This window comes from Muntiacus reevesi, chromosome 1 (assembly GCF_963930625.1).
Source record: "Muntiacus reevesi chromosome 1, mMunRee1.1, whole genome shotgun sequence".
Taxonomy (NCBI): Eukaryota; Metazoa; Chordata; class Mammalia; order Artiodactyla; family Cervidae; genus Muntiacus; species Muntiacus reevesi.
This window is the reverse complement of record NC_089249.1, coordinates 29503683-29518264: the sequence shown is the minus strand read 5'-3', so window position 1 is coordinate 29518264 and position 14582 is coordinate 29503683. Positions and strand designations below refer to the sequence as shown.

General features: G+C 38.0%; 1 protein-coding gene across 2 annotated transcripts in view; it reads right to left on the bottom strand.

The window, feature by feature from the left end:
• The window catches only part of LMNTD1 (lamin tail domain containing 1), a 473637-nt gene that overhangs the window by 293082 nt on the left and 165973 nt on the right, over positions 1–14582 (bottom strand). The window lies entirely within an intron of this gene.

Below are 14582 nucleotides of genomic sequence, written 5' to 3'. Positions count from 1 at the left end.
TATTTTGAGAGCTAAGCAGTGTCATAGCTGTGCCTTGAACAAGGCATTAAAAGGAAGATCTGTCTGATAACCACATGTGGACAAGATGCAGAGTAGTAGATTTAATAGTGGATTAATCCCTCAAGAATCTCACTTGAAGTTCACCAGCCTTTTCTTCTGTTATTTAGAAAACTCATTCAATTAGCTATAATCACTTATAGGACATATCCTTTAATGTGTTAGCATCATGAAATTTCTCAAACAGGCAATCCTGGTGAAAGAACAATCCAATCCTATGGTTAACCAAATTAGACTTTCTGAAAATACAGAACAATGAAGTCATAGATAGAAGGAAAACAAAACAGGAAAAAAAAAAAAAAACAAGCACTTGGTCCAGGATCTGGACCTCAGCTATAACTCTCTCCTTAAAAATGGTTCACTTGGCAGCAACTTAACTAGTGCAATAACTTACAAAGAATAGTAAATCGGTGCATAATGGGAACTTTAGGTATAAAATACCTTTTAGACAGGCTTTGCTTATTTTATTTATGTGTATTTGCTTTGTTTATTTTTGTCACAAAATGCAGCAAGTATTTTTTTCAAGTTTTGTCGAATAAAAAAAGCCCTAAAACAACCTCAATAACATCCACTCCTTAGTGAAGAAAAAACCTTTTTCTTAAATTATAGCGTCTCCTGGCAGGACAGCGATGAGTTCTATTTCTCCAGGGATTTTTTCCCAGTTTTCCAGACTTGAAGGAATCAACAGATGGAGAAGGAAAAAGAAGTACATGGCAGAAGTCCCTGTGTCACACTGGGTCGGCGTGGACTGCCCTGGAGTCCCTTCTGTCTGGGACAGGAGGAGGGTGAGGCTTGCTGATGCAGAGGGACAGGTCTGCTCTCTATCTGGCCACTTAATGTCAGCGGGCAGGGACAGGATTCCACTAGTCAGCAGCTTATCAGCCCCAGTACTCTCGGGAAAGTGCACCACTGAAGGATGGCCCCTATGGGGGCAGGACTTCATCAGCTCAACCATCTGAGTTCTGCTTCCTATTATAACTCCTTTTCACAGGAGAAATGATTTCCTAGTGGTCGGGCAGATTCAAATTTATTGCTTTACTTGCTGGCTATTGGATTAAGGAGAAAAATTCACCACCAGAATTCCTTAGCAACGCTGAAAGGTCATTTGTCTCATCAAATTCTGTCCTTTCATTGCACTCTTTCTATCTCAAATTCCTCTAATGGTTCCTTAATAATTCTAGCATTTGGTCTCAGCAGCCTTCTCTGCATGAAACACCTGTTTGGGCAAAGTTCAAAACGCCTCTGTATTCACTAAAAACAATCTGCTTGAGGGCGTGCATTTCTAATAATTCTAAAGTTCTTATTTCCATTGTCAGCATATCCACATTCAAGCTATTGTAAAACACACATACACATTTTAAGTATCTAGGCCCTCAAGGGCTATTTTGAGGAAATTCACCCACAGATCTACACAACTGTCACTGAAGCAGAAGAATACTGTTTCAGTAATAAAGGATATGCGTTATTGACATCAAGTTTTTCAAAGAATAATGTTTATTTTGATTACTATCCATAATAATGGATAGTATTGTGATTTTTAGCTACAAAAGGCTACATTAGTTTAAATATCTAGTTCTAAGCAAGTCAGTATTTTAGTTGCATAACAGATTATATGTATTCAGATAAATTTCTTACTGTTTAATTTCTAGAAACTCCAGTACATATATGATATTCTTATTCTCCTTATTAATAATATGCCTAGTCTGACTTTTTGACTCAAATATACCTCTCATGATTTATGGCTATTCACACATTTTAACTCATTTTGAGGCACTGTGGTCAGTTCCATACTGTAGAGGATACCGGTCCTTTGAGTCACCATGGCATAAAGTAAACAGATTATGACCTGCAACTGGACAGGTTGGATGGACTTTAAGGCAAGGGTCCTCCTCAGGCCCCTACTCAGGCCCAGCACCCTGTGAGGGTCCTTGACCAGATGCCATTTGCCCGGTAAACTGCAGATGCCAGCATGTGGCACAAGTATTTGGCAACATCGAAAATGAAAGGCAGCAAAGCACAGTGGAAGGTGGCTTTGGCGTCAGACAGATTGGGTTTAAATCCTGCTCTGACACTTAATCTGTGAAATAACCTTGGGCAGCTTATTTTACAGGTCTCTGACTTCCAGAGAGAAAATTAATCATAAAGAGCTACAGTTGGGCTTTAATATGGTTGGCCGTCGAGAGGAGAGGTTAAAGGCATAGCTGTCTAAGTTTCATCCTGCACTGCCCATTTTCTAGTTGCTCAACCTTGGGCAGGTTCACATAAATCATGCTATGTCTTCGTCTCTTCACCTGCACATGGGGGTAATGATTGTAACTCTCATAGGGTTTTGGAAGGATTAAATTTTTTTAAAAAATGAAAAATCATCTTTCACAATACTTGGCAAGTGGTAAGCACTCAATATTAGCCACTTATTTTTATGAAGTGGATCTCAAATTCCTAGCATTAGTGGGTATGCCATCCTCTAGTCCAGTGTCTCTCTCATGCACGCTTCTGTCCGTGCCTTCTGTTCTCCAAGTTCTAAGACCACGAGGCCACAATTGGGAGAAGGAAAGTAACTGCAGAGCTAGTGAAAGGAGCCTACAGTTACAAAATTTCCTTGAAAATATACTCTGTTGTTCAATTTAGTAGTTCTTAGTTTAAAACTCTTAAAACAATATCTTTGAAATATCTAATCCTTAAGCCAGATATGATGAAGATAAAGCATACATCACTTGTCCTCTTCGCTGAAACATCTATGTTTATTTTTTTAGTGAAATAGTTGTAGCTGATGTAAACACTTAGCAATCAGGACGCTTCCAAAGTGTTTTCCTATTTTCATTAAATATCGTTTATCCCAAAAAAGAATGCTTTATGCTTTCAGCATTACTTTTAGAATGATACATATTTATGACATAACATACTACTTTTAGAACTTTTTTGCATTTAAGTTTCTAAAAAATATTTACATAAATTTTCCTCAAGCATTTGTGTAATTCTCTCAAGTATACTCTTTGATGATTTTACATATACATGTTCCTTTCATCTCTTAATCGCAGATTTGTTTATCTCCTCATTCAATCAGAATATTTTAGATGAATACTGAAATAATTATTGGCTTTTAAAAAATCATGTAATCATAGCTGGGTATGGATGTAAATGATATACATATTTTATTAGTTTTAAAATATACTCATTCTCTACACCAAATTTCAAACAGGTGGATTTTTAAATTACCCTTGATATATAGCTTATATTTATAAATAAAGGTGGCTTAACCCTGCTACTATCTAAAGAAAGCTCATTTATAAGTTATAAACTTTGTTTATACTTTACAAACTTCGAAAACATAGAGGACTCTTCTATTTACTACTGGTACATAACTTATGTGTAGATTATCTGTATATATGTGTACATATATGTCAAAATATTAAATATAAATATATAGTATTATGTGTTAAATTAGCAGCAGTATATGCTATTAATGTAGTCAAGTTACCATCTTGCATTCTCTAATCATTTTTTTCTATCCTATCCCTTCTCCTGCTACCACTACTGGTCATGATTGTTGTACCATCCATACCTAGGCAATAATTATGATGGAAGATGCCAAAGGATTCTGTTTCTGTGCTCTGCACCCCTTACTTTTATTTAAAAAAAATATTTTACTTATTTGGCTGTGTCAGGCCTTAGCTTTGGCACAAGGGATCTAGTTCCCTGATCAGGGATCGAACCCAGACCCCCTGCATTGGGAGAGCGGAGTCTTAGCCACTGGACCACCGGGAAGTGAAAGAAAGTGAAAGTCGCTCAGTCGTGTCCAACTCTTTGCAACCCCATGGACTTATGCAATACATGAAATTCTTCAGGCCAGAATACTGGAGTGGGAGGCCTTTCCCTTTTCCAGGGGGTCTTCCCAACCCAGGAATCGAACCCAGGTCTCCCACGTTGCAGGCGGATTCTTTACCAACTGAGCTATCAGGGAAGCCCTAGGACCACCAGCAAAGTCCCCTGTATTCCTTCTCATGGTATCTCCATCCTCCTCCAGCTTCCACCCCATCCCAACACACCCACATGGGCCATGCACTCCTGTGTGCACGCGCACACACACATACACACACACACATACAAACATACGATGATACTTGATCAAGTCCATGCCTACAATGAAAGCTGCCTTATTTAAAATTTTATGTTATTTTCTTATGTTCACTTGGCTCATGGTACTTCTCAGGTCTATTATATCCTTCTGTTTTTCTATATATTCATTCTACTAATTTTTGAGAGTCTGATATTGAAACTCCAACTAAAAATCTTAATTTAACTACTTAATAATTATATTAATAGTAAATAGTGGAGCTATATGTAACTTTGTTCTGTATTTTCCAAGTCTCCTGTAAATGTATTATCATATTTTCATAATTTAAAAAATAAAAATAATTTTTAATATTATTTTCCATTGTATCGGTATTTGTACATAGGTAAATTATACATACATAATAAAAATAAACATTAATTTGCATATGCATCTATATCTTTTGGTATACCATATAAAATTCTATAATTATATATATGACCACACAGAATTTTGTTTTTTTCTTTTTGGTCAAAGAGTGATTCTTCCTTTTAGTTGTTAGTATGGTGCATAGAGGAAGCTAAATACTCTTCTCCCAATGACTTCACAGCTTGGGAAGACAAATGATGCCTTTCACAGACATCTCCTTTCTGTATGCAGTATTTCTTGGCCATGACTCGGAGCAGGTGAGAGTTGCAAACAGGGGAACGGCACATACTGTCTCGAGTATTTCTTTATGTATGCAGCTGCAGTTGCAGATGTTAGGTTTGAAGATGTTTTTCTACACTGCATTTAGATTATGTCAAAAGGAGTCAGAGTTAATAAACACAGGCTGTGAGAAAAATAGTAATTTTTTTAAAACACAAGTACAAAGACCCTTTTATTTTAAGTTTCTGGCTCAGTACCTAGCACAGATAGTGGGCACTCAAAATATATAGATTACATGACTGATTGAATGAATGAATATAGTACTATCTTGGTTCAAGTGAAAATGAAAATTGGGGAGGATGAAACTTCTCTTCATTTCCAGAAATGCATCACTATGGATGTTGAAGACAGAGATGAGAACCTGGTGGCCCAGAACACCTGTGCTGTTTCCCACTCATGCAAAAAGAAACTTAACAAGTTTTCCATTAGAGAATCAGAGTCATCATCTGCTTACAGAGCCCTCGACATGGATGGAGATCAAACAAAGAAGCTGAAGAGAGGTCAGTTAGTCAAACGTACTCATATTTCTAATCAATAAGCTTGTGAAACAATGAAAACCTTGTTCTCACCCTGTGGCCTCAGTTAACCCATGAATAAAGCTCCAGACTCAACAGAAAGTTTGTGAAAAACAGTCTCATAATGACCGTCTGGTTACCTAGGTCTACTGATCATTGTAAGGGCTTCCCTGGTGGCTCAGTGGTAAAGAATCCACTGCCAATGCAGGAAACTCGGGTTCAATCCCTGAGTCAGGAAGAACCCTGGGAGAAGGAAATGACAACCCACTCCAGTATTCTTAAAGGAGAAATCCCATGGACAGAGAAGCCTGGTGGGCTACAGTGCATGGGGTCTCCAAAGAGTCAGACAGGACTGGGTGACTAAAGAGCAACTGATCATAGTGCAGCTACATTTTATTAATGGCTGCTTAGGGTAAATGACATACGAAAGTCCAATAAAAACGTCTTCCAAGCATTGAGTCAACAGTTCTACACACTCCCTAAGATTTTAATGCTTGCACTGAAAATAAATGGGCTAGGAGGATTGGCCACTGTCACCTTTAAAGAAAAAGTCACCTGTAATCTAAGCTTCTTCACAGTCTTTCTGGACATGGGTGACCACTTTAGGAAGAGCCCTACAAAGGATGCTCAGTGTACAACTGACCAGGCTCTTCTTTGGAAAAGAGAAACCCAGCTGACCTTCCTGATCTCCCCTGACGCAGCATTTGCTTAGACCGATGCATCTGCATACAGTCCGTGCTGCCTAATTCTTTCTAACTTGGTAACAAAAACATGGCAAGATGGGACACAGACCATGTTTCATGCATTTTAATGCCCTAATATTTGTGAACTTGGAATGAAATGTAAAATATACCCAATTTGAGCAGCCTAGCATGCTGCCTGCCTGGGCATCTGTTCATTTCTAGCTTTTCTACTTCTTAGTCATTTCACTTCTGCTTTTAATTGTAACTGCCACTTTTATGCTGATGGCACAAATCCTCAGGCTCTTTTTCATGACACTTGCAGTCCTGCTCCTGACCCCTGTCTCATCTAAAGTGATGGCTTAATCTCAACTGCTTTTAAATTTATGTTTATACACAAGAAGTGTTTTCTTGGATAAGAGACTTCCATTTTTTTTTTTTTAAGTCTTATTTCTTGTTTAATTTGTCACATTGGCTGACCAGGTCCAGAGGTTGGTCTCCAGGACTGAATAATTTTTCACTCATGTCTTATTCTCTCCACATTCCATCACAGCTAAAGCCTTCAATCACATTATCCTGTTGCACATCATGACTTTGCTCGAACATTGCCACCTACTCTACTTAATTAAATAATTTGTTGACACACTCAGATTTCTGTTTACTCTAGCCCAGGCTTTCCAGCCAAGATAATTATATCTAGGGCTTCAGGATCTGCCTGGGGTAAAATGTTGAAGTAGGGAAAATTTTTCTTTGAACTTCCTCCCAGATGACTTATCAGCTCTATTTCCTTTTTTTTTCTTTTCTCTATTTCATTTCCTTCCTCTCAGTTTGTGAAGTGATCATCTGTTCTGGATATTCTCATCCATTCTTGATTTTAAATATTCTTCCTTGTTGTCCTTAAACCTAGTTATATGTTCATTATCCTGATCTGGTTAAAAAATATAAAGGAATTAGCTAAACTCCAATCCTACTATTCCCACTAAAATAATATTAAGTAAGAAGCCTGTTGGTTCTTGAGCACTTGAGTTAGTTCAAGACTGTTGAAGATAAAGTACTTATTGAGCGTCATGGGTACTCAATGCTCCATGGCAGGTGTTAGGGGTATGAAATGGAATAAGACACTAGTCCTTGAATTCCCAAGGCATGAAGTCTAGTAAAGAAAACAGACATAGACATAGAAAATCATAATGTCTTATGATGAGTTTCACAACAATTTTGGATCATATGAATCTAAGGAATACAGATAATGGGCAATGACTCTGAGTCACCCTCAGTTGATCTATATATTCTATGTTTTCTTTCTGAAATAGATGTTGTTTTTTTTCTGGTTTTTGATTAATGGTAATTGCTAGCAGTTATTGAGAAGATACCATGTGATATTTAAGGGTAGTTCTGAATATATTACATATATTAAGGCATCTAATTTCTCATTAAGGCTTCCAGTAAGTTGACTCTTATATCCTCATTTTATAGATGACAAAAACAAGGCACAGAAAGATTAAATTACCTATGTAAAGCCCCACAGACAGTAAGTGTTAAATCCAGTCATTTTGGTGGGTCATTTTGGCTCTAGAGCAGCATGGTCCAAAAGAAGTTTCTGTGGTGATCAAAATGTTCTATAACCTGTGCTTTCCAAACACAGCAGCCACTAGTCACATGTGGCTATTATTTTAATTTTTAATCTTAATAGGCACAGCTCGTGACCACCAGACTCTGCTCATTTACAGGGCAAGGTGATGGGGAAATGGAAAAGAGGGACCTGTCTGAACAAAGACATCTGGGGTGATCTTCCATCAGAGATGCTGATAGTTTAATAGGCTGCTCTAGAAAATACTTCAAGACCTGCAGGAATAAATGCTCTGAAGGTGGAATAATTAGTATGAACTTGCAATTTAAAGGGTAGTGCCTTCTACCAGTAACCTCTCATCAAGACACTTCCATCTACTAACAGAAGGTACCAGTTACCTTCAGCCTCGCTCCTTCTAACACTCAGGAGAAAGGATGGTGGACTTCAGAAGACCTTGAATGGAATTTAAGGGCTGACTTTTGAGTACTGAATTCCCAGACAATCAAAGACAAACCAAAATATAAGTTTGACAAGGAGAGAGAGAAGTTTCCTGACATGGGAGTAATAATAATATTGACAACAATAATAGCACTTATTGAATATATTCTATAAGTCTAGCAGGGAGTTTTGATGCATTTTATATCTGATATCATCCTTACAACATGGTAAGGTTGGAACTAATTTTTCTCTTTCTCATAGAACTATTTTTTTTAATTTGATTGGAGTATATTTTATTTACAATGTTGTGTTATTATCAGGTATACTGCAAAGTGAATCAGTTAAACATATATATATGTGTGTATATATATATATATATATATATATATATATATATATCCCCTTTTTTAAAAAAGATTCCTTTCCCATATAGGTCATTACAGAGTGTGTGTATATATATATATACACACACACACACACATATATATATAACACATATATGTCAATCCCAATTTGCCCCTCCCCTCCCCTTTTGCCCCAGTAACTGTAGGCTTGTTTTCTATGTCTGCAACTCTATTTCTATTCTACAAATAAGTTCATCTGTCCCATTTTTTAGACCCTACATATAAGCCATATCATGTGATACTTGTCTTTCTTTTCTGACTTACTTCACTCAGTATGATCATCTCTAGGTCCATCCACGTTGCTGCAAATGGCATTATTTTGTCCTTTTTTATGACTGAGTATTATTCCATTGTATATATGTACGACATCTCCTTTATTCATTCCTCTGTCAATGGACATTTTAGGTTGCTCCCATGTTCTGGTTATCATAAATAGCACTGCAATGAACACTGGAGTGCATGTATCTTTTTGAATTATTGTTTTCTCGCGATATATGCCCAGGAGTAAGATTGCTGGATTGTATAGTAACTCTATTTTTAGTTTTTTAAGGAACCTCCAAACTGTTCTCCCTAGTGGATGCACCAGTTTACATTCCCACCAACAATATAGGAAGGTTCTCTTTTCTCCACACCCTCTGCAGCATTTATTATCTGTAGAGTTTTTGATGATGGCCATTCTGATCAAGGTGGGACTTCATTTTGCAAATGGAAACATAAACAGGGAGATTACAAAGTTTGTCCAAGATCATATATCATATAAGTTGCAGAATCAGGGTTTGAAGTCCTACTGTCTGGATCCAAAGCCTATGCTTTTTCCTCTAAATTACCTTCCTGCTAATACCTCCTCACAATGCAGGCCATGCTGCCTCTCTGCTGCCTCAAGAGCAAATGCCAGCATCTCAAGGTGTCTCCCCATCAGGGTTCATGATGCCTGGGGGCCTTTCCACCAGGCAGGGCAGCAGGAGTAGCCAAATCTGTGGTGTTTGCTCAGGGGAACACACAGAGTGTGGGACCTCCAGATACTCTGGAATAATGCGGTATGCCAGGGTCCCTGACCACCTTGTAACTCTCCTTTGGAAATCACTGACATCACGCAGGCCTTATCTTTGAACCACTTATTAAAAATCCACAATTGGGACTCCCTGGTGGTCCAGTGGCTAAGACTCCAGGCTCCCTATGCAGGGGGCCTGGGTTCGATCCCTGGTCAGGGAACTAGATCCCACATGCCACAACTAAAAGTCTCGTGTCTCACAGCTAAGACTTGGTGCAGACAAATAAACAAATAGCATAAAAAAAAAAACAAACCCACAATTATTAGCAACAGAAAAGAAGATTGAGGTGAGACTAATTAGAGAGGGAAAATCATTTTCTCTTGAACTGTTTTCTGTTTAACATGACTAAACAAGAGGCAATGACTGTAAAGGTTCTCCTGCAGTGTCGAGGGTAAACACGAGAAACACCTTCCTGACAGTGAAGGCAGGTTGTCAGTGATTTCCGAGCATGACTGTCATTCTGGAATGTCTGCCCCTTGAGAGAAAATAATAATAATCACAGAAAACAATAAAATACTTTAGAGATAATGTGAACTATCAAGAGTCTACACTTAGGTTCTAGAACCTCGGCATGTGTAGAAAATTTCCTACTTTCCTTTAAGATGTAGTATGACTGTATCTGGAGCACCTTGAAGAGTGTCTGGATTGATATCTCAGGTGGTTCTGAATGGTAAAGAATGGACCCATAACTTCTCAAGACAGTTGTGCCTCCAAGAAGAACTGACTCCTGTGGTTAGTTTGGATTGAAAAAAATTAAGGTATGAAAACAGGCCTCTCTTTTCCGTGTCTTTATTTTTCAGTGTTTCCTGAGACTTCTGTTACTGTTTATGGGTAGGAAGGACACATTTAATTTAACCAAAGAAGTACTGAAATCTTACAGTAACAGAATAAAAAGACAAAAACCCTGAAAAACATGAATGATTAAATATAAATTTTGTAGACTATTTTTCTGAGTTTGTATGTGTGTGTCTCTGTGTGTGTCAGAGAGAGAGAGAGAACTTTTTCTTAAAAGTATTTATTCTAGCCTAATAGTTTGATTTGAGATACACTCCAGTACAGTTTTGCAGTGGGTGGACAAAATACATACCTGACAGACACAGAAGATGGCAAAAGGTTGTCTTGCTTGAGTACCTGATAAGAGGAAAGACAGCTAATTCCAAAGTCCCCACAGAGCTAAGGTTTTATCCCCCAGTTTGTGTGCCCACTTTGAACTTACACAAATTTATTTAATATCATGTCTCTATTCTTTTTTTTCTTAAAACATTTCAAAACACTACAATAATTATTTTTAGATTTCAGCCCACAAAGTAATTCAGGTATTTGTTTTCTTCCACGTGAAATGCACTGTACTAAAGGTACACTCCCCTCTAGATATGGCCTAAAAATATTAACCCTGGGGAAGCCATTTAACCTCTTTTCATCTCTGTCTTCAGTTGGCCAAGAGAAGACTATGTCATGACTCTCAAATAGTTACAGGGCCAAGCAAATAACTTGAATAAATAAACTTGAAGCCACGATGCTCATTTGCATATTAACCAAAAGGCATTCTTCTCTTCCACAAAGAAACCTGTTTGTTTTTTTTAAACACAGTGCCCCCTCAGATTATATCCTATTTTCCTATTTTTGATAAAGACAGAAATATCTTTCTTCTTGACTCCACAACAAGAAAACAATAATACAAACACAATGATCAAGGTCAACAGACTGCTGTCTACAATATTGCCAGCCCATCGGAGACTGCCAGATTCAGCCACATCTAACAGAAACATCTGCTACCCACTGTGGCTGGTGACTTCTATGCAGGAATGCAGGCCCAGTGATGCTTAATATTCCAATTTTTCAAGAGAAGCCTAACATTTACATTTTTCATTTGAAACACACTCAAAAATTTTGACGACCAGTTCAAAAAATTAGAAGAACTCAGGACTTCCCTGGTGGTCCAGTGGCTAAGAATCTGCTTTCCAATGCAGCAGACTGGGGTCTGATCCCTGGTTGGGGAATTAAGATCCCACCTGCCACAGGGCAACAAAGCCTGTGCACTGTGACAAGAGAAAGCCTGTGTGTCCCAGTGAAGACCCAGTATGTTCAAACATAAAAATAAATACATAAATAAAACAGAGACAAAAAAAAAAAAAAAAGAGAGAGACACCATTATTTAAAAAAAAAAAAAAAAAAAAACTATAAGAACTCAACTAGGGTCATCACTTTGGAGAAAAAACAACACACAGTCAGGACCATCGGTGGCCTGGAAACTGTCAGTTTAAGACTTTCAGACAAGTTGATTTCTAAGGTTTTCTCCCAACTCAAATAGCTTTGTGATATTCATTGGGAGATCCTGAAGTTTGGATCACAGTGGCATGAATCCAATTCAAATCATAGCTGCAGCTGCCAGAGAGTGTCTCAATGTTACCTGCAACCCGAAAAAAAGAATTGCCTAAGAGAAGCCATTCATTACATTTAATAAAGTACCTGGTAACAAGAAGCTCAGAGGCAGTTCATTAAACTGTAATAGAAAATATGTATGTTTAGGTGCTAGTTATAATTCTCTTGAGACCTATGGAATAATAGACCATTGATATTTGATGGCATTGGGCTCCCCAGATGGTTCAATGGTAAAGAATCCACCCGTCAATGCAGGAGATGCAGGTTCGTTCCCTGAATCAGGAAGATCCTCTGGCGAAGGAAATGGCAATCTGCTCCAGTATTCTTGCCTGGAGAATTCCATGGACAGAGAATCCTGGTGGGTTACAGTCCACGGGGTTGCAAAGAGTCAGACATGACTGAGTGATTGAGTACACGACTGAGCACACATATTTGATATAATTAATATTGACTGCAAGTTATATAAGTTTCTGAAATGGAAATATCAGTTTGGTGTAGTATTGAACAAATTTTTACATCACCAGCACCCACAAAACTCAATGTCAGAAAGAAAAGCACAAATTATGTCCTTGAGTGCACTCCCTGGGCCATATTGGTACCTCACTGAACCCATTACTAGTCCCAACGGTCCCGAAAACACATGGTTTCCATGGTGACACATGCATCCACTATGTCAGCTTAAGGATATCAAAGTGAGTAATGGTATCTAAGAACAGTAGTTCCAGAGAACATGAACTGACTTCTTGGTATGCCACTTCTTTGTTGTGTATGCTTGGACGAAATACTTAAAGTTTCTGGACTCATTTTTCCATCTGCAAATAGGGGTTTTTTTGAGGGTTAATCAAAACATTATTTATAAAAGGCTGACATAAGGTAGATATACTCATTGAAGTAAAAGAGTATGAGCAACCAATTAGTTTTACTGAGCAGATCCCAGAATATCTAGGACAAGGTTTCTCATGAGAATATCCTAACACATTGGGGAGTTGCACCAGTAGTGGGAAAAGACAGGAGTTAGAGCGTGGGTGTTGGAAATAACACGTAGCCCAAAGCTTATCTTATTTCTATAGCAGCGACTCACCCTGGGGGTGTTAGACATAGGAACATATACTCTAATAATAAAAGACACTGAGAAAATACAAGGATGCTTTTCACATTTTGAGAAACAAATTCCTTTATTATTTGAGCACTTTGTTGTATTTAGATCATTACCAGAGTTCAACTAAAAAATGGCCCACTTTATCACATTATCAGAGCAGAAATTCAAGCAAAATTGATCAAGCTAAGGAGCAGGGCTGGAAACGCATGCTATCCAAGCTCAGAATGTGCCAAGAATTCAATTTGGTTTATGAAAATATCAGAGACTGTCTCTGTCACAGCCACCCTGACCTCATGAGACACTCATCACCCACAAGGCCATGAAATTACCCCAGGTGGCCAGCTTCTAGGCTTCCACAACCCTTTAAATCGTAGGTAAAACAAAACACAAGAGCATTTATCAAGAGTAGAATTGAAGGCTCAGGGAAAACTTTTGGTTGATGGATGCCTGTGATTTTTTTTTTTTTTTTCTTTTTTTGGAAGCAGGAGGAGAGAGGGTCCTTTCAAAATAGGCAGTAATTTAAAACTTTTGAAATTCCAACTTAGTGTTAATATCTTAGACTTTGGGTAGGTTCCCTCCCAGTAGTTATTTTTCACTCTTCTAGGACTTGCATCTAACCTCTGGCCCAGTTTGCAATCTCTTCTACCTAAAAGATAGTGCACAGATTGCCTGAGATATAGAATAACAGCTGTGTTTTTTCTGGCAGTTCAAACACTTTGAATATAGGTCTTGGCAGTTGAAGTGCTAGCCTGAAAACTCTGCACTGAAGTTCTTTGAGAATTTATCAATTTGTGTTTAGGGACTTTTCAAATGGAAAAATGAAGTTCTTCATGTTTTCACAGGCAGTTCCAAATTCCAAATTGTGTCAAGGGTAAAATGTTTCTGTGTTTGAAAGGCCAAGGCAGACTTACGTAACCCAGAAGAGGACAATATAATGCTACCCCAGAAACAAATTATAGAGCTTTAAAAATGTCCTATTCCATAACTTGATGCAATAGGAAGTGGTTCTTTCTCATCCCTTAAGCGAACTGAATTTGGCTTTCATAATAAACCCATAAGGCCCAGAGAATTAGAAATTCAAATCATTTTCATAAATAAAGAAGGTTTTGTTTTATATTTTCCATATTTGGGAAGCCATCTCTCTGAGGAGTTTTGCCAGTGGCATGCTCTATGGGTTTTTCCAAGTCGCCACTGGTAATTGTGATCTTTGTACTTTTTTTCTTCTCTTTTTTTAAACAATTGGGACTTCAGAGTCTTCATCTGGCTTCCACAAAGGTTTGCAGAATTCGTTAGCAAGATATTTTTCCAGACCAGGTTCTTCTTACTAGTCCATCTTTCACTCATTGTTTAAGTTGTGGAATGAGAGGTAGACTAACTACTTGACAGTAAAGGATATGTACAGAAAAGTGTAGGGTACATTATAATTGTTAAGAAGTATGTGGAAGGTTTTCTGTTCCACTAAGGGTTTATGTCCTGGAGTTTATGTGCAAGGAAGAGTTTCTGTTGCTGTTCAGTCTCTCAGACAGGGCTGACTCCTTGCGACCCCATGGGCTGTAGCATGCCAGGCTTCCCCGTCTTTCACCATCTCCCGGAGCTTCTACAAAGCTTTGTAGAGTTTCTACAAAAACA